Source organism: Lepidochelys kempii, chromosome 13 (genome assembly GCF_965140265.1).
Source record: "Lepidochelys kempii isolate rLepKem1 chromosome 13, rLepKem1.hap2, whole genome shotgun sequence".
In the NCBI taxonomy this organism is placed as follows: Eukaryota; Metazoa; Chordata; order Testudines; family Cheloniidae; genus Lepidochelys; species Lepidochelys kempii.
The window spans coordinates 10,281,428-10,302,082 of NC_133268.1; the positions used below are offsets into that span (position 1 = coordinate 10,281,428).

A 20,655-nucleotide genomic window follows, 5' to 3' on the forward strand; every position below is an offset into this window, starting at 1 on the left:
TGTTGGGGGGAAGGGAAAGACAGAGACTGCATACCATTTTGGGGGAAATGGGGAGAGGGGAGAAGTGATGGATCCTACAAAGACTTGGGGTATGGCATGGGGTAATCTAGGCAAGGAGATTGGGACTGAGTGTGGGGAGGGGAGAAGATTGCTTCTCAGACAGTGATCCCAGAAGAGGAGTTGAGCATTGGGCTAGGCAAGGGGACTGGGATGAGAAGCCTGAAGATTGGAAACTGGGAAGGTTAAGAAGGGTGGGACAGGGAGACATGGACCCAGGAGTGGGGAAGAGACAGGACTGGGGCAGACAGGTTGGAGGGGATGGGGCAAAAGGGGTCGAGCTTGGGGAGAACAAGAGTCTGTACCAACTGGAGCACACACCCCTCTCCAGAGTCAGGAATGGAACTCAAGATTCCAGAGTTTCACCATTTCTCTGCTGTAAGCAAATGCCATGAAACTGACCAGCAAAATGTGCCCCGTCCCATCCCACCTCTGGTGCTGGCTCGCATATAGAATGACAACTTTCTACTGCTATTGGTTACTCCGTTAGTTCAAGTGACAGAGGCCTGCAAGGCGAGGCTAAAGTGTCCAACCATGCTGACAACTCATGTGGGTGTCAATGAGATACCACATGGCGAAATGTGAATTTTAGTTTGCTTTTTATAAACCAAGGAATTTAAACACAAAAATACTATGTTAAAAGTTCATTAAGGTTTCAAAATCAAGGACCCAAAAGTTAAGAAATGTCAGAATTAAGGTTGCCTGTACATTTGTGTGTAATACATACTTATGTAAGACTATGTGATGTATTCTCAAAATACAGCACTAAGTGTTTAGAAAAGGTCAGAAAGAATAGATATTTAACTAAAACATCTTAAGTTTCTCTTTTGCTCTGCCTGTGTGTGGAAGCTACAGACAGATTTCAGAACAGCTTTTCATATACCAGATGAATAATATCTCGGAGGAGTAGGGGTGGGAAAGAATCAATTTCTTTTTTTAGTGTGTGCATTTCATTTTATTTGTGTTTGATTTTGGCAATGTGTGTCCAAATTATAAATGAAAGGAACACTCCTACTGAATGTCTCAACATTTCATCATATGCAATTGAAAAGGTCTGCATGTACAGTATAGGAAATTCCTTTGTTTTTCTAATTGATTTTAGGTTTGGATTGAACAGGTGTTTCTCATCTTTGTTACTGAATGTCATCATTTTCATGCTTCATCCTTACAACATTATGCAAAATACATTCACGCAAATGCTGGACAACTGCTACATTAAGCTAAATACATTAAAAGGTTTTTCTAGAAATAAGAGGACTGATGCTGGAAATCAGGCAACCACTTCCCCATCAATGCTCCAAATCGAGAAACTTGCTGCCCAATGCTACACTGACACAACACTGAACTGAAAAGCCCTGCAACACTTATATCTGAAAGAACTTGATTTCCCAAATATCAGTAAATCAATGTTCCTTGTTGTCCTGAGGTGGTCTGCACTGTAACTTTAAATATACACTATTTTTGCTGTCTGGCCAATAACAGTGAAGCCAAACACATGCAACAAACAGTTCCACAGTGAATCTAACACGTTAGATATTTGCAGTTTTGGAGAGAAATGTTCTTTAACTAAAAAACCTTTCTTTACTTGTGCAGCACAAGCTGAGAAAAACAATCCTGAATTATTAGCAGGGGGATGGGCAGAATAACCTAATAGGTCTCTTCTATCTCCTATGATCTCTACTGGTAAGGAAAATATCAGAACAAGTTACACATCAAGTAAATATTCCAAATTTCTTATGGATGCTTTTTAAAAAAAATCACTAAAAGCCAGCTCCACACCCTAGGTACAGTACATTGTCTGACAGTTTATACTTTTGTTTACATGTTCAGTATAAACACAAGGATAAAATATCTAATGTAAAATCTTGAGCATTTCTACAATGTCTACCTCCATTAAAACTGCTGATTAACCTAGGCTAGCATATTTACAAAATAATCTATAGTATCTTTAAAAGAAATGGCACCAATAACATGGAGTAAACATTTAGTGACCTTCCTTTCATTTCTTATATTCCTTGTTACTCACCCCTGAGAGCTGCCTCTGGCTCAGAGCACATTGAATTCAGCAGCTTGATCCAAGGAGGAAAATGATTAGTTTCCTTTCAGCCTTTCTTATTGTTATCATTTGAAATTTCTTCACCTCTTCTTTTCAAGTCACATAAAAATATAATGGCAGACCCCTTCAGGGTCTAGACGGATTCTGTTTACATTATGTACAAAGAATGAATGCATTTCCTATTTTAACCAGGAAAATCACATCCTTGCTGACAGCTGCCTGGATCATTTATAGTATACTGTGTGGCTGTAAAATCCTATGCAATGTTCAAAATCAAGCTTGCTTTTCTAAATGGAGGACCTGATGAAAATCTGCAAGTCAACTTGTCTTCATCCTGTAGAAGAAGCTGAAAGTCACTGTTTATTCCACAAAGCTTTTTAACTGGAGACGTTGAAGAAGAAAAGGAGGGTATTGAAAGGCCCAGAACCATCTTAGTGCTGAAACCATACCCCCTACATATATTACAGCTCACTAAGGTGCCTCTGTCAACCCCACAGTAGCTGTCACTCAGCTCCCACGTTAAACCCATGATTCCCTTCTCCCTAGGCAATTTAGTTTTATAGCACTGTCAGCAAACTGCTGCAGCCACTGTTCGAAAGAATTCCAGCCTAAATTACAGTAGTGAAAGCCCGCTCAAGGCATCGTGCTTGTTTTTTCCCCCCTAGAATACTTAAATTTGATCATACTCCCCATGCGACGTTCACCAAGCTCCCTGCAATGTACGGAAACAAAGCTTTGCTTTCCTCTTCAAATCTTAAATGCCTTCATTAGGGAGACTTGACATTAAAATGTTTTGGAAAGGCACATGCTACAGCATTAGAGCAAAGAAGCAGAAAAAAAGGAAGACGCCCTGTGAACAGCTGCACAGCTCTGTGCTTCAAGCAAGCAATATACTAGAACAGTTTTGCACATTGTTTTGTCACTGGGGATGTATTACCATCTAAATTTAAAATCACTGCTTTATCCCTGCACTAGGGCAAATGCAGACTGAAACCACAACCACTGACCTGCTCTGTTCTTTCTACTGCTCCAACACAGAAAATAAGTACAAATGGGTAAACCCACAACCTTCTGGTTGGACGATGTATGTGCTTGCAAGGTGTCGATACAGAATCAGCCAAAGAGAGAGCTACAGGAATTCTTGTGCACTTTATGGGATTAATCAATATTCATTTTTCTCTGCTGACATCTAATTCTACCAGCTGCTCCAGCTCCCTACAGACTGTCCACAAAAGATTGTGTTCCTATAATGAGCACCTTTCTCTTGAATGTGTTAGTGGAGAGGAAATATTGGATACTTGCTCCATGTGTTCAAGATGACATTTTTTTCACTTTAAAATCCCCTATATACAAGGTGGGACACTTGGAATAGAATAAATTATGGTGGGGAAAATGGGATAAAAATATCTTGGGTAAATTTTGTTAACCAGATCAACAAAAACACTATCAATATAGGCTGAAAAAGCGCAAGCTAGACATTTTTCATAATTCCTCCTCCCCACATCTGGACTGAGTTCCTTTACAGTCTTCTAAGAGCCTTTACAGTCTGTGAGCTAGATTCTTTTCAAATAAAAGTTGAAATTTCCATGGAAAGCTTTGAAAACCTTTTTTTTTTTTTAATCTTTTTTTAGTTTTTGTAGAAATTTGTCTTCGGTAGGGGGTGGGGGGAGCAGGCACACTTTCTGACCAGCTCTATTCAGTATCCTCTGCTACTGGCATCTGTCAAAGTGACAGAGGAAAGTATCTGTTTTCTAAACCACAATCTATACGTTTCTTTGATTTTGATTTTTTAATTTTATATAAAGGAAGATGCCTAAATATTTTAGCATCAAGTTCAATAGACTGTGAACATATTTCACCGATTATATGCAATAATCAAAATGTAGTACTTCAAACAGTTCTGGAAAAGATCTGCAATTTAGAGCAACAAGAAATTGCAAGACAACTCAAGCAGATTAGCACACTGGAACTATTAATATAAATGCATTTCCAAAGTCTAAGGATAAAATTTGCTAAGTGTCTCAGTTCCTTGAGTGCTCTTGGAAAATTTTATCCCAGGCCTAAAATAAACCACCGTCATTATGCTCACTCTGAGATAGGTGTGCATAGGCCTTCTCTAGCTGAACATGTAAATTTTTCCAAGGTTCTTCAGAGTCCTTGGTGCCTCTTCTAAAACTTCCTCCTTTTGTTGTCCATAGTAACTTAGTGACAATGAAAACTGTCCCATTGGGCAGTGACTGTGTACAGGCTGGTTGACTGTGTTGATACTGACAAATCACCCATTCTGATAAAACTGCAAGGATCACATCGATGATGCAAATATTGCTTAACTACATTTTTGGGATGTGCGAGGAAAATGCATGCATAACAAGCCACAGCCAAATAGCTACAGACACCTCCGATCAGTGGCAATCATGGATTCTATCCTTTTCAGAACCATAAACCCCAACTACTTGAACAAATCCATTAATGAACAGCCTGCTTCTTACTCACTGGGAGTGCCACTAAGGAGCAGCATGGTACAAAGCCCTTTGAAGTCCATTGGAGAGTTTCCATTGACTTCAATGGGCTTTGGACCATGCCTTAAGTGAGTGTTACACAAAGGTGATGCCCAGTTGATGACACTTGTATTTTTCAGGTATGATCTTTGCATCTTTACACACCTAATTCCCCCCCATATAGGTGTAGTTTACACTGAAACTTGGGAGTGTCATTTTTAGTATGGTCACGGGTTTTTTTGTTTTTGTTTTTTGTTAATACAACTTTACTACTCTCCCATAGAAGAAATAAAGTGCCTTGAGGAATAAATGCAATGACAGATTATTTTTTTCCAGGCAATTTCAAAGAAGGTGTGTGCTTTTGAATGTGATCCTTCTCCCTTATTTCACAGCTTGTTCGTGTGATGAGATAATCTTGTTGTTCAGGTTATCAATTGCCACTTCTTTCAGGCCACTGATCTAACCTGCTACTCAGTAAATACTGTACTCTGTTATAATCTCCCAAGCACATACTGCTGAGTTTAGGGCTTCCCGGTCTGTTATGGATCTCAGGGAAAGAAGGCTGGAGAGCCATTTTACAAGGCTCCTCTCTTTGCAGAGCTGGCTGCCAAATCGATAATTCCTGAATGGAGGGAGGCTGCAACTGGCCTAGTGGTTGAGCCTTAGGTCATAATAGTGGGTGATTCACTAAGGCAGGGGATAGTGGAAAGACAGGTGGAAGCAAGAGTGCTGCTACTCATAGAATCATAGAATATCAGGGTTGGAAGGGACCCCTGAAGGTCATCTAGTCCAACCCCCTGCTCGAAGCAGGACCAATTCCCAGTTAAATCATCCCAGCCAGGGCTTTACTCCCGGGATGTGCAAGTTAAAAGCATGTGTTCTGTTAATAGATTTAAGATATTGGCCATCTTCCAAAATATTTTTAAATGGTCTTATTAAAATGTAGTATATATCTCTGTTTGTCCCTCCTGTGTGTAATATGCACATAGCTTTCTCTTGTACTGATCTGTCTTGAGAAATCATATGGAATGTGAAGGCCCAGTTTTCAAATGTAGTTGCCTGAAGTTTAAGCACCCCTATCTGTATTTGGGCAATGAAGACCCCGACACAGCAAAGTGCTTAAGCATATGCTTATTTTTAATCATGTCAGTAGTCTAATTAAAATCAATAGGACTCCCCATGTGCTCAAGTGCTTTGCTGATCTGGGGCCTAAATCCATATTTTTTGAGTACCTGCTGATGATGATGAGCAAAACTCCAAAATGATTTGGACTAGTTTAGTGTTAGGTTTTCCATGATAGCAAATTAAATAAAAGAGAACTTTCCACCATTAACCGAAACCAGGCTTTTTAGTTTTGGGTTTTGCCGGAGATTTAGAACTGTGTAAGGTATGCGTTTCCATCTTTACAGTACCTCTGGCAATTTTACATGCATTAAATGGGATAAATCATTTCTAAGTTCATACCCTAAAAGGTCTTAAACTGAAATTCCATGATATGTTATAGCTTTTCTTTCTTACTAAGGAACTTTACAGTACTGGGGAATAAAGTTTTTGCTTAGATGTTCTGTGAAAATATATTTTGAGTGAGTTTACTAAAGTGCCAGGAAACAAATATCCTTCATGTAAACTTTTCACTTGGGGATGGGCACCTAATCCACTAAAGGATTTCTCGGTTGGACACCTGAGGCAAATCTTTTGGCAGATAGTGGATGTTTCTTTGGATTGTATCTAAGGTATAAGCAGTCAAAACTGTTGCTGGTGCAAATGTCTGAGCCTCCATTGTAGTCAAGCAGTGTTCCTCACAACTACACCAAAGAACACTTATCAGGAAATAGAAAAAAGGCCCTTAGAAAGGAAAGTCAGGTTGCAAAAGTTAACTGCTCTAGTTAATTTGCAGTCAAATACTACATTCTAGAGAGATAAAATCCGCCTCAGTCTCAGATCTTACACTCTTTTGCACAAACAGCTTGTTGTGTGTATGCACCCAATTTAGATGTTCAGAGGCCTGATTTGCAGGACTGTGTTTGGATTTTGGGGTTGTTGGTTTTTTTTTGAGAGGTTCCCAACTGCCTGATTGGCATCTGTCAATACAGATTGTTTAGAAGCAAAATGATGCATGTGCCATCAGATGTGTGTGTGTACACTGTTTGAGTACCATCTTTTTACAATAAAACACACCTTTAGAATGCCCAAAATAGAAAGCAGGACACTTCTTTAAAAAACATATTAAGGCTGAGGAAAATTTGGCATTTGAGAAATCCCTCAAAAATGACAAAGAAATATCTATAACTTATTCAGCATTTCTTAACTACTTTACTTCTAAATGGTTTTTGGATTTAATTTTGACTTTTTTCTTCTGTTGGTTCAATGAATACCTGCATAAAGAGGCATATTAATGAAGACTGGAACAATTACTCCTTTAGCCCATAAAATTGGTAGTTATCTATGAGATTACTCTTAGACTGAAGAATAAAAAAAGCTTTGTTCTCTGATTGTCACCAACCTGAAGAGACATTTCTGTTTTCCAAAAGCTTTTTCATTTGGGTGCACTGATAGTGTGTGGACTGTTATGTTAGCTACTTCAGTAATGAACACTTATTCCTTCCAAATTAGAAAAATGTATGTAGTAGTTAATGGAAAAAGGGATCAGATGTAATTCTGATATTCCACCAATGTATTCCTGAAAACATCTTAAAGGACTCCATACTGTACGCAAATCATATGGCTCCACCCCCTATAGCCTCACTTTTTCAATAATGCTTGTTTCTTCTTGGATCTTTTATTTTCTGGTATGTCTTACAAATTTGCTATACATTTAGGCAATTGCCGTGGATCACTAACATGGTCATTAGGCGACTTAATCATGAAGACTCTTCTCCAGGCTTAACAATCACCATAAGAAGGAGAGAATGAAAGTTTTCAGATATGCAAATAGTGTTTAAAAAATTGCATGAGTTTCTATAGTGGGCACTGCACACAGTACTTACTCATAAAAAAAGTCGCACCAAATATAACCACCTGCATTCTAGCCTGTCCCTTGCTATTGCCTGTTATACGGTGTGAAAGTTCTTGGTGGACTCTGACTTAGGCCATGCCAACATCTGGCCAGATATGGCTGTGCAGGAACATGAGGAAAAAGTAGACCACTATGCAGCCTCCTCCTATTGCCACTGGCAGTGTGGGGTATGCGACACTGGCAGACGAGGTCATGCCAGAGTGTATTCAAGCCAATTCACTTGTGTATTAGTATAGATCAAAGTGATTGTTGAAAGTGGAAGAGTGTATTTGGTGTTTAGCCTTCATAAAACTAATGGGCCATTACTTGCATCGTTTCCCCTTATCTGTATCCTGTTTAATGCGGCAGCAAACATTTACATTGTGTATACCCCATAACTAACTAAACCCATCAAAGAAACCTTGTGAAATGCTAATGAAGGACTTAAGGGCTTTAATAGAAAAGTGCTAATTTCAAAGCAAGTGGCCACTGTATGTGATGGCCAAAGGTCAAAGACTCAAAGTGCATTCCTCACTGGAAGTGGAAGGAAAAGCCCACATGGGCAGAGACATTGTCGGCTTGGTTTCTGTCAGAAGAAGCTATAAATATGGATTCAGGGAAAGATCCTTCATCTCGGGACTGTTTAGACGTGGAAGAGTACCAGATGCAAAGCAGAGATCCCCAGAGACAATCTGGGGACCCTGAAATGACTTTTGGGAAGCTGGCAGTTTATTACATCACTGCCACCATTTGGAATTACATCTGTACATATAGTTTACTTGCTTTAACATCTCAATAATTCTCATTTCTTTTTCTTAGCTAATAAATCTTTAGTTTACTCTAGAATTGGCTACCAGTGTTGTCTTGGTATAATATCTAAAGTAACAATTGAGCTGGGGTAAGTGAGTGGCCTCTTGGGACTAGGAGAAAAGGAAGGGTTGTTTGGCTGATGCATCCTGTGCAGGTGGAATCTTGGCTACGCTCCAACCATGCTCACCAGCATAGCTGAGCCAGCCTGGAAGGTGTTGTAAACAGCCCATAGTCGGGGGCGGTAATATATTACTCCAACAACAAGAGTAGAGAAGCAGGGGGTCATGCTCCTTTGCTAACATGCCACAACTATGCAACATCCCTTACATAGGGCTGGAACCAAAGGGTCAGTGAAGCCCATGCAGATGCTGTTCATAGCAAAGTAGACCAAAAGCCCCACATTAGCTTTCATGTGGATCATCCAACATGGCACTCAAAAATTGTTTATAGTGTTAGTATGCTTTATAATTCCAAACCCTGCATTCTGCACTCATGCAAAACTCCCATTAAAATAATTAAACCCAAAAGTGGATGTGAGAACCTTTTTCATTTTATCTTTGGAGGCAAGGGGAAAGAGGTTGGTGCTTAAATGTCACTGCAAGCCCTCAAAGCTCCACAGTATGCTCAGATTCTAAGGCACAACATTCTTCGTCTGTCTGTCTGACATTTCTAAAGTACCTGTTTAAATAATAGCCTATTGTCCATTCCATTCACTGGCTTGTACTTCATAATGCAACCACTCTGTCAGGCCATATTGCCATTATGTTGAGCTGTTAAGTAGAGTTGCACCCAACTCTTATCTGGTGTAAGTGAGAGACAATAAAGCCCAGTAATCTTGTCAGGAAATCAAATCTGTGACATTGTTTGCAATCAGTCACTTCTGTAATCCAAAATGAATACACTGGGCAGGAAGTAATGTATTAGCAATAGCTACACGCTGTGAATGCTACAGTTCACAGATTGCCCCAAAATTTAGACGTTTGGGGGGTGAGAGGAAATATGTGATCATATAATCACTGTCATAATGCATACATACAAAGGGGCAAATTAAGATTGCACAGGCAGCCTTGTGTTATTTCTTCACTTTTGAGAAGTTGAGTTTGCAACCTTAATGTTTTTCTAACACGGGTATTTTTGGAGTAGGGGCTGTAATTAATAGAAGGGTCAGATTCTGCCAGCCTTGCTTACATTGAGTTGTATCTTGCTCTGCATATAGTTCCACTGATTTAGTGGGATTATAGAATAAGGTATTACTTAATTTGAGAGAGGGTGGAACAATCTGGCCCTAAATTAACTACATGCAAGTAATTCTTATGTTCTGTAATAAGGCAAAGATATAACACTCAAGGCTTTATATTACTATCATCGACTTCAACAAAAGCAAAAATCAAAATCTCAATTCCCTTACTAGGAACCTTTTCATCTTTTTATGTAACCCGTACAAATAAAATATATAATCTCATCCATCAATTATTCATCTGTATTTTGACAGATGTCCCAAATGTATGCTTTTGACCTTCAAGCAGAAACCTTCAAGCACACAAAGAAATCCCACTTGACCTAAGTTTGAAAAGGTTAAAAGTCCATGAATTATCGACTATGCATTTAAGGCTGGTAGAATGACTTATGTAAACCAAGAAATAGCAAAACCAGATCCATTTTGACTGAATGCCAGGAATAATAAGAGCACATACAGAACAGTAATGATTTTCAGTGCCTGGTGACCAACAATATGCTTTAACCAGGTTCTTGGGGTGGATTTGTATCATTGTTAGACTATACCTGAAAGGTTAGGGTTTAACTGTTATAATGCTGTGTTTCTCCTCTATCCTTCAAAATCCTACAAGAAGCTCCTTATTTCTAATAGCCTTCACTACAGCTAGTGTAACCTACAACATCCTTGAGGCTCACTGTACCTGTCCAGCACAGGGCTTTATACAACTGCCTTTGACTTCAGCAGGAGGAGGGTTTTTTGTATGTACATATGTAAAAACTGGCCCTTGTGTGTGTGCATAATTCACATGTGCATTTACTGCATTTTTCACATGGAACTGCAGTGAGAGAGCAAGAAAACAACCAGTTAGAAATCAGTTGGTGCTTGAAATCATGTTCATGCAGTTGTGAAAATCTGGGCCTCAACGTAGATCACTGTACAATTGAGCACAGGAAATTATTTTGTTTCATGGAATGTAGTCTGTGAAACATTTCAATTGCTATGAAAATTAAAAGCTGTGAGAATTATTGCAATTATGCATGATTGACTGATTCTAAAATAAGTGTACAGATACATCCAAGCCTGGTTGACAGAAATCGTCCAGTTTTCCCACTATCGGGCTTTTATAATTAATTGCATAATGGCGCTTCTTGGAGCCCTTACACAAAAATCCCAGCGAGATGTTGGAGTGTGGAATTGAACGTATTGGGTAACAAGATTGAAATGTATCAATATAATATGAGCACTAACATGGGGGTCTCCTTCAATTCATACTGAGAGGGCTTGACAGTGTTTTATGCTACCCATTAATAAAAGAACGGCCCTATATTCAGCACCAAGGCCAGCTCAGAATCATACTGTCTTTAACAGACTCTAAATTGATTAAAAGGCAATGCTTTTCATAATTTGGAAGTGGGTAACTATTGGTGGAACAAAACAATTCTATTGTGGGCGACTTTACAGATATTAGATAATGGCCTGAATTGTGTACGCACATCATACTCCCCTTTGGAAGGGAATACAATACTTCAGTGCAACGCAATACAAGACGTACTTTCTTTGAGCTACACTCAGCTATAATGACACTAGCAGTGCCTCACTGCACAACAGGAGTGTGCCTAGTAAAGGTAATACTTGGCAGGAGAAAGGGTGGCAGAATTGGACCCCGAATGACTCTTTGAATTATTTCTTGGAATATGAACATATACAAACTTTAGGCTAGATTGTACCTCTAGGCGTGACGCTGAGCAAGGGCTGGAGTCTCAGCTGCACCATCCCAGAAGAGGTGTTAAACATCCCTCCAAAGCACAACTCCCTCTTTGCTCCCCCTTGCTTTGTGGGATGGGGATAGTAATTTGTGGCTGGCCTACAATGGCAGCAAATTACAACATGCCTGTGATTGCACAGATGCACAGAACAGTGTGTTGTGGGGGGCAGAACCTTGGCTTGTTCCCACTTCCCTTTGCCTACTCCATAGCTACCCATTCTGGGGGAGGAACTAGTAAGTGTGTTACTTTTTTTGGCTCAAGTCAATCCATCTCAATTGGAGTGAAGTGCAATATACAAGGGACCCAAGTCTTTATGCATTTTCCATATCTGAAAAGTGACACATGAGGTCCAATATGACCTATTAAATGTCATGCCAAATACTGCTGTGTTTGTACAGGAGTGGTATCTTGAGGCAAAGGGGGAACATTGACAGAATTCAAACCTTGTGTAAGGTTTTATGCTGTGGCAGCCACTGGCTAAGAAAGCTTTGGAAGCCACAGCATAAATCCTTACACCATCAGCCCAATGCACGGCTTCTCTGCAGACTGTAAAATAATAGCGTTGGGTTGGTAGAGGACTCTAGGAGAAGTGCGATCACTACAGTGAGGTTAGCTTGTGCCCTGAATAGCTTCTCATTTAGGTGCAGGTGGCTCTTAATGTGCAGCTTCAGATGTGAAACTCGCATGACCTAAGATTTTCTAAAAGTGTTGCAAAAATAGTTTTCCATCCAGCAGTTAGAAAAGTAAAACATACTTATTCCCTAAATGATCAAACTGACGTAGCGCTTCACACGGAGGAGTTTCAGCCTGGGAGTCTTTCACCGTGAGAGCGTAAGCTTGCTATTACATTGCTATTTCAAGAGCATTCTATTTTGGTTCACTTTTAGGCATGGGGGATGCTCAAACTGTCTCTGCTCTCTTCAAAAATTCTTACTCTCAACTATATAAACCGGTTATATAACCTTTCCTTGGAAGTTTGGGGCCAGATCCTCAGTTGGTGTAAACAGGTGCAGCTCCAATGATGTCAGACGCCAATTTGCATAAACTGATAAATCTAGCCCTTTGTATTCTTTGATGCTATATGCAAAACACTGCATGTATGTGGCTCTTTGGGGCTGTGATATGAAAACAGGTTGTAGATTATACTGTCCCCTGAATCTTTCTATTCTAAAATGTTTTAAAAACAGAAATCTGATTCTGGGCCTGATCCTATCATTGTGGCTTAATTCTGCATGTGGCTTAATTAACATTGTCCAGCCCATATGAAATAGGCTTCCCACCATTAGAAAAGATGGAGGACTAGTGGCCAAAGGAAATGCAACCTAGATGGAGCTACTCTAAGGTAGGTGCAAAACTGGTTGGAAAACTGTTCCCAGAGAGTAGTTATCAGTGGTTCATAGTCATGCTGGAAGAACATAATGAGTGGGGTCCCACAGGGATCAGTTCTGGGTAAGGTTCTCTTCAATATCTTTATCAATGAGTTAGATAATGGCATAGAGAGTACACTTATAAAGTTTGTGGATGATACCAAGCTGCAGGGGATTGTAAGTGCTCTGGAGGATAGGATTAAAATTCAAAATGAGGTTTAGGCTGGACATTAGGAAAAAATTCCTAACTGTCAGGGTGGTTAAGCACTGGAATAAATTGCCTAAGGAGGTTGTGGAATCTCCATCACTGGTGGTTTTTAAGAGCAGGTTAGACAAACACCTGTCAGGAATGGGGGTCTGAATACTTAGTCCTGCCATGAGTGCAGGGGACTGGACTAGATGACCTCTCAAGGTCCTTTCCAGTCCTATGATTCTATTCTAAAAGGTGTGGTCCAGGACCAGAAACGCCCCATGCCTGCCGATGATGGGGGAGGGGCAGAGTGAGGGCAGCCGGCTTCAGCAGTGTTACTGAGCATGCTAAGTTCATGTGAGCTTGCTCAGTATAAGCCAAGCAGCAAATCTGGGGGGGGGGGCACATGACCCTGAATGTCCCCCATGTCTGCTGCTGCATGCCCCCCACCCCACATGTCTCTTCTGTTCAGGACCCAAACAGTCACAAACATGGAGTCAGCCTAGCAACCCAATTACCACAAGGTGTAGGGCTCTGGTTGAACCTTCCCCACTAGTGTGTCTGTCTGTCTGTCTCTAACTCCTACACACCTGACTGTGGGGAGTATGCAGCCTTCACTGACACACCAGTAATAATGTCTGACGCTGCTTCAGGCGCTCCTTATGGACACTGGTGCTCTAGAAAGACCGCACAAATATATGCTGTGGTGTCATCTGGCTTCCAGAGGGGATAGGTAGCACAAGGAGTTAAGCGACTGATGTTGCTAGGTTTCCACTTCTTGGAGGTTTGAAGTCTGATAAATCAAACGTGACAGTGAGTGTGATCTCCACTCTAGACCTGAGTGGACATTTGTCCACTGCACAAAACCACTCCATAATCTGGTACAACTAGTAACCTCAATTTGGAGACCCCCCAGGATATAGTTCTGATGAGTGGATTAGTTGGGCTTTTGGAAGATTCTTCACTGTGCCTGGCTCTAGCCTGGATTGTCAGTTGCTCCCTTTAACAAGCAGAAAATTAAAATGCCAAAGTAAATTATTAAAGTTTGTGTTTGATGGGGTAACTTATTTTTTTATAAAAAAATATTTTGTCAAGGTTTCATGTATTTGTTCAGAGTGACGCATTCTAAATGTATATGATATTTTCTGTAACTCTCCATTAAAGACTAATTAGTTAATAACAATGATGAGCCCATATTAGTGATTTATTCTAAATCAAAATAATATTTTCATTCTTCAAGAGATAATTACAATTCTTCATGCAGCCTTTGATTTTTGTCAGTCCTTAACATATCCCTTTAGGCCTTAAAGTTTAGGGAAACGCAAATGCCACTGATTAAGGTGTGCAAAGGAAGCTTTACATAATGCTTTTGAACAATCCACATTCACTTTAAATTCAAAGTAAAAAGAAATGCTTTAATATGTTCCTCAGCAAAACAGCCTATAGCTCAAGAAGGAAAACTGGATTTTTCTCTGGCACAACTTGTGGTTTTAGTACATCAGGTACTGTTTCTATAACACCTAAACAACTGAAGTAGTCCCACCATAAATAAGTCTTGACTTTGGGACTAATGGGCCAGATCCTTATATAGTGTGTATTGGCATCATACTATTGATGTCAGCTCTGATTTACAGCAGCTGAGCATCTGACCTAATCAATTGTAATTAGTGTTTTGTTTTCGACGTGGACACTCCCTGCTGGCCAGGAGCTTGTACTAACAAGCACTAACTGCAGAAGACCACCTTCGTATCCCACAATGCAGCAGGGGTTGTAGCAGATAATGGTTGCACCAGCAAACCTAGATATGAATATAATCCTGCTTATTTTTAGAACACAATTAATGGCCCTCTGTAAAGGTAACAGGCTAGCAGCCTTCCTGCATACCACTCCATTTCTGTTTCATTTGTATTTATAAGAAAATAAGAATGGCCATACTGAGTCAGACCAAAGGTCCATCAAGCCCAGTATCCTCTCCTCTGACAGTAACCAATGGCAGGTGCCCCAAAGGGAATGAACAGACAGGTTATCATCAAGTGATCCATGCTCTTTCACCCAATCCCAGCTTCTGGCAAACAGAGGCTAGGGACACCATTCCTGCCCATCCTTGCTAATAGCCATTGATGGACCTATCTTCCATGAATCTATCTAGCTCCCTTTTGAACCCCAAAATAGTATTGGCCTTCACAATACCCTCTGGCAAGGAGTTCCAGAGGTTGACAGTGCGTGATTATGGTACATGATTTTCCAACTTGTCGTCTTTTAGTAACAGAACCAAGATTTGATTTCTAAATATGGAGGTAGATAGGCCTTTCAGCTCAGTTTAAATATAACACGAAACAATTAATTTTACAAGATGCTGACTTCTCTCCTCCTTTCTCTCTCCCCAGATGTAAGCAGTTAAAATAGATTTGAAAAAATAAATGTTCCTCATGTTCTAGCCAGATCCTCAGCCTATATTAATCGACATAACCTCACTAACTTCAGTACAGTTCCACCGATTTCCATCAGCTGAGGATCTGGCCATTAGAGTCCACAGATGGCAGACATTTAATGTTTGAATACTGGCAATGCTGTCACAACAGGACACTTTACTGTTTCAAACATAAAAATATACCACTGGACTGTTGTGATTGGTGGAAACTAGTGTAATTTGGACAGCAGAATGAATCACTGGAGGCTTGGATGCACCACTGCCAATCTTCCAACTCTACCACTGAGACTAAACAACAGCTGCATACATTAAATCTGGCACTTCCTGCCATAATGGATCAGGCTGTGAATACAGGCTCTGTGTTGGTTGGCTGTGAATGTTGTTGGCCCATAATGTCACTGATGCAGATGTTGGCACACATTCCAAATGCTGTTTTCTTGTTTTGCTTTTATCTTAAAATACCCATTGGCTTTTTCCTCCCTCAACCCAGCTCAGATAATAGGTAGAGCTAAAAATGATCTAATAGATAGTACCTGAGATCTGCTGCTGCGCATGACTGTCAACCTAGGATTATGAAAGTCATAAAGAGAGTGTTTTCTTTCTGGGATCTCACTTTTTGGTTATCTATTTTTTGCATCTCTTTTTGAGAGAAATAGAATTTGTTCCGGTTACTGATGCTGCCTTGAAATGTTTTAATGCAGTCTTCTCTGATGGCTATACAATTCAGTGGGGCCGCTCCATGAATGTGGTCTTTGTTTGCGTGGTCAGGAGGTAAATGAATATTGGCAGTTTTAATGCCAATTAGTAGTTATTACTGTGACTACTGTATTTAAAATTGATTTGTTAACATTTATATATAGCAGTGCTACTCAAAGTGGTGGTCCGCGAGCCATTGGAGAAAAAATTGCCGGTCCCCCACATCAGATAGCTTGAGAAGCACTGATCTATAGTACATGGATTTTTAAAGCATTCATAGTTTTATGTAATGGACACACTGCTCTTCATTACAACTGGGCAAATAATTCCTAATGAATAATTTATTTGACGGAATTTTGCCTTATTTTCTGTTTGCAAGTTGTTCCATGCCATGAACGGCTTAGTTTTCTTGAATTTATGTTCAAAAGCATTTTTCAGATTATTTCTGCCACAAATGTTTGATCTCTAGATTGCGTAAGTGACTTCAATAGCCAGCCAACACAGTTTGAATGTAGCTCTGATTTAATACATGCGTCAAGTGGTGTTTTGTTTTCCTCAAGGGCTGAGTACAACTCCTTTAGATCAGGTTTCCAGTACAAGATTCATGTTTACACATTCAAAACTTGCTTTCCATGGGTATTTCACAATATTGGTTCTATGGGATTGCAGCAGTGTAACTAAGAGGAGAAGTTGATCCAGTAGTGGAAATATGGGGATACATCTTCAGCAGTGTGCTGGGATGCATTCCTAAATGAAGATGGTCATTGGTATTGATGACAATTGCCCTGCTATATCACCATATAATGCTCTGAAATTTTAACCTACCACTTTCTTAAGAAAAATAGTTTTGTGATTCAGATAATCATGTTTCAATACCAATTTTTAATACTCACTTAACTCCAGCTCAGTCTGACTCAGTATGTTCAATTTTGAGTGCATAGTGAGAAGTGAGACAATTTGGAGGATTAATCTGGATTGGCCAGTAGCAATTATTAATTTGGAATAGGATCACAGAGGACTAAGGAGTGAGTACTGTAGTAGGTCGCTCATTGTCTGCTGGAGAACTTTTTAATGATAGCATCAAAGCCTTAGGTGATGCTTGTAGAGGACAATCTGTTTTGGATCCTTAAAAGGACTGAATTATTAGAGTGGTTTTAATCAGGGATAGATACCTTTATGGTCAGCAAAGGGAATTAGGGACACAGTAAGAATTTCTACAGAGGTTTAATTGATTGTGCCTGGGCAAATGAAGGACTTTAATAAAATGAGAGCAGAATATAATGGATTGATACTTTGTACACTACAAGGCATCTAGATCTCTCTGGCCATTGACAGTCCTTGTCTTTCCTGCAGTGAGTCATTTCTCTAACTGAAAAAGCCCAGCTGCAGTAGGAAACTGCAGAACCATGTAATCAATATCGCTATAAACTTTCTTATGTTCTCCTGCTACATAAGCTTGTTCTCCGAATTTAGGAGATTTGCCCATGATTTAATAAATGAATAAATGAACTGTTCACATTTTAAGTGTAAATGTATTATTCAGTATTGACCTTCATATGCAGTATATACTGTAGGCAGTGTCATCTGAATTTTCTAAAGGCATAATAGAAGGATTTGTAATGCAATGGGAGCCATCAGCGGTGCACATAGTACCAAAAATGTACTCTCTGAGATTCTTGGCTGGAAATTAATTCTCATGGCTTTCTAGATTTATCCTACATGGTGCTAAATATTAACAGGCTAAAAATGATGCTTGGTTGTTTTTCTAACAGTATTTGTTACAGATGTAGGCAAATGTGGGTATCACTTATTGCAATACCTCGTGAGTGATCCTATCAAGAGCCACAATGTAATAACACAAGCAAAAAGTTGCTATTTTCTGCTACCACTTTCAGGTGAATATAGCAAATATTTGCAATATAGATACAGTAAGAAGCAAGTAGAGGACAAACTCATATCTACAGTTTGCACAGGTTTTCCTCTCCATTACGAGATTGGCCGTCTGTCTCATTGCTGTGCATAAGAGGTGGGAGTGGTAACACATAAATATTGCATTATGAAAAGTAATAGTATCCTTCCTGACAGGTTGTCTGGGGTTCAGAACTCCCTTGCAGGATTTTCTAGCAGTTTGAGAACCAGGAAGAGGACAATCTGTTTGAGAATCTGCATCCAAGGATACAACTTCATCACCTTTCATCTGAATTATAAGAGCAATGTCACACTCTCCACCTATTGACTCAATTTCTGCTGCTGTCAATAGGAGTCGCACACCAGGGTCATTCTGTACTCTTGACCCAGGATTTGACAAATTATGAAATTGCAGAACTACTGACTGCAATATGTAACCTATCACTTAAATCAGTCTCGGTACCATGTGACTGGCAGATAGCTAATGTGATGCTGATTTTTTTGAAAAAGGTTCCAGAGGTGATCCTAACAATTACAGGCCAGTGAGACTAACTTCAGTACCAGGCAAACTGGTTGAAACTGTAGTAGAGAACAAAATTATCAGACACCTAGATGAACACGATTTGTTGGGAAAGAATCAACGTACCTTTTGTAAAGAGAAATCATGCCTCACTAATCTATGAGACTTCTTTGATGGTGCCAACAAACGTGTAGACAAGGCTGATTCAGTGGATATAGTGTATTTGGACTTTCAGACAAGGCCCCTCACCAAAGACTCTTAAACAAAATAGGTAGTCATGGGATAAGAGGGACGGTCCTCTTAGGGATTAGTATCTGGTTAAAAGATGGGAAACAAAGGGTAAGAATAAATAGTCAGTTTTCACAGTGGAGAGAGGAAAATAGTAGGATCCCCTAAGGATCTGTACTGGGCCCAGTTCTGTTCAACATAAATGATCTGGAAAAAGGGGTAAACAGTGAGGTGGTAAAATTTGCAGATGATGCAAAATTACTCAAGTTAGTTAAATCCAAAGAAGACTATGAAGAGTTACAAAGGGATCTCACAAAACTGGGTGACTGAGCAACAAAACGGCAGAGAAAATTCAATGTTGAAACACATTAGAAAACATAATCTCAACAATACATAAATTAGTTGTTACCACTCAAGAAAGAGATCTTGGGGTCATTCTATATAGTTCTCTGAAAACATCTGCTCAGTGTGCAGCAGCAATCAAAAAAGCAAGCAATGTTGGAACCATTAGCAAAGGGACAGATAATAAGATCAAAAATATAATGCCACTTACTGCATAAATCCATGGTATGCCCAAACCTTGAATGCTGAACACAGTTCTGGTTGCCCCATCTCAAAAGCGATATATTAGAATTGGAAACAGTACAGAGAATGGGAACAAAAATGATTACGGTATGAAAGATCTTCCATTTGAGGAGAGAGCAAAAACCACTGGGACTGTTCAGCTTAGAAAAGAGACAACGGGGGGGGGGGATAAATATGACAGAGGTCTATAAAACCATGAATAGTGAGGAGAAAGTGCATAAAGAATTGTTATTTACTTCTTCACATGACAGAAAAACCAATGAAATTAATAGGCAACAGGGTTAAAACATACAAAAGGAAGTACTTCTTTACACATACAGTCAACCTATGGAACTCTTTGCACTGGGGATGCTGTGAAGACCAAAAGTATAACTATGTTCAAAAAGAATTAGATCAGTTGATGGAGATGGTAAGAGAGCAGTGTTCCCTCTAATTTTTCTCTCACATGTGCGGAATGAATTTTGTTATGTGTACCAATATGGAGTTGATGGTGCACATAAAATTTATGTGGCGGGGCTGGGGCTGAGGGGTTCAGAGTGTGGGAGGGGACTCAGGGTTGGGGCAGAGGGTTGGGGTGAGGGCTCTGGCTGGGGGTGCAGGCTCTGGGGTGGGGCTGGGGATGAGGGGTTTGGGGTGCAGGCTGCCCTGGGGCTACAGCGGGGAGGGAGGACATGTAAATTAGCTACCAAGTTATGCATGCCTTTGAAAAATTGTGCTTTAATTTCCAGGCCATTTCACTTGCTTTATAAAAGCACTAAAGTGCACAGTATAAATTAATAAAATGCAAAGTGAATGTAACGTTCACAGAAGATTCCTAAACGACAGTCTCAGAGACTGAAGTCCTTTGTCCACAGGTATTTCATCTGTAGAAGCTATTAAAGCCCCTTGTTTTGTCCTGTTGATGTGCTTCATCCCTGACATAAAGGGCCTTCTCCATGCCAAATTCTTGGGTGCTCTGAGACTGTTTGAGGGGTTTGACAGAGACTCATATCAGCATGGCATCTGAGCCCTTTCAGGCGAAATCAATAGCAGTAGCAAAGTCCTAGAAGACTTCATGGAGTCTCTGGCACTTTCCCTTTTCGGGGTCTGCTTGGTGTGGGGGATTTAAATTTGGGGAGGGATTAGAAGCCTGGTAGGGATTTGAGACTAGAACGGGTTTGTATTGTGAGCCTTACTTACAGTGGAAAGATTTTCTCTAAGAGGAAGGTTTTGCAACTTTGCCTAAAGATGGTCATACTCTGAATTCACCTGATTTCCTCTACATTACCTTAACTCTTGAACATTTGCTCCAGAAATGTTAAGTTCAAGTGCCCACCAGTTTTATCTAATCTC

The 20,655-nt window shown here is 40.0% G+C and overlaps 1 protein-coding gene across 7 annotated transcripts in view; it reads right to left on the reverse strand.

Moving 5' to 3' along the window:
* Positions 1-20,655, reverse strand: part of PHACTR3 (phosphatase and actin regulator 3) — a 160,423-nt gene that overhangs the window by 118,470 nt on the left and 21,298 nt on the right. For 2 of the 7 annotated variants that reach the window (XM_073309203.1, XM_073309204.1), the window contains exon 2: positions 18,637-18,824. The exons of the other annotated variants lie outside the window; for them this stretch is intronic. The gene's annotated coding sequence lies outside the window, so the exon portion shown is untranslated. The remainder of the gene's footprint in view (positions 1-18,636; positions 18,825-20,655) is intronic. 7 annotated transcript variants of the gene reach the window in all.